The sequence below is a fragment of the Pygoscelis adeliae genome, unplaced genomic scaffold (assembly GCF_000699105.1).
Source record: "Pygoscelis adeliae isolate BGI_AS28 unplaced genomic scaffold, ASM69910v1 Scaffold537, whole genome shotgun sequence".
Taxonomy (NCBI): domain Eukaryota; kingdom Metazoa; phylum Chordata; class Aves; order Sphenisciformes; family Spheniscidae; genus Pygoscelis; species Pygoscelis adeliae.
Genome location: NW_008825213.1, coordinates 544,855 through 545,721, shown reverse-complemented (window position 1 = coordinate 545,721; position 867 = coordinate 544,855).

The following is an 867-nucleotide window of genomic DNA, read 5'->3' as shown; positions in this document are numbered from 1 at the left end:
GAGCACCGGTGAGCAGCATCTCTGCTGAGCCACACGGGCTGGAGGGTCAGGGCAGGGGAAAGGACGTGCGTATGTTACAGCAAAGCCCCAGCAATGCTCCCAGCAGGATCTGCTGCTGAAGGAGGCAGCGTCGGCCGGGGACATCCCCGTCCTTGCCCAGCAGGGACGTGTCTCCCGCACAGGCCCCACGGACGTTTCCTGGCTGAAGACACGCAGCTGCAGATGCTGTAGGAGACCCCCAGACCCTGCTCTCCTGTGGCTGGTTTCCGAGGGCCCGTGCAATCGCTGTGTCTACTCCCCAGCTTCGGAAACCAGTGGCCAATTTTAAGTAAACCCTAATGGGAACTGAAGTCCTAAAGCTCCTGAGCTCCTCGACATTTGGGGGCCAGAGGAGCCCAGCAGGGACAGGGCGCAGGGCGAGTGATCGTTTCCTTGTGAGCAGTGGGTGACACCACACTGAGCCACAGAAAAGAAATATTTCCCTTCAACATACGGCCGCGGCAGAGCGCCCCGCAGCCCGCGAGCCCCTGCCTGCTCCAGTTCTGGGGCAGATGCCATCTGTTTTTTGGGAAGGGGTCAGCCCTGCAGAGGGGAGGCTGCCGGAGCCCTGGGCACGTTACCTGCTCGACCCAGGCAGCCTGGCCCTGCAACGCAGAAGATCTGCAATTCTGTTCTCCTCCGGGCTCTCACCAAAGCCTTCGTGACACCTCGGTCTGCGTACCCCACCGGCACCCGGGGAGACGAGTGATAAAATTACCGACAGGTCCAGGTGACAGCTAAACCCGCTCCACCAGGCTGGGCTCAGCTCTAGGTGCTCGCTGCAGCCCGCTCGCCTGCAGACTTTGACTTGCTTGCGATGAGGCAGCT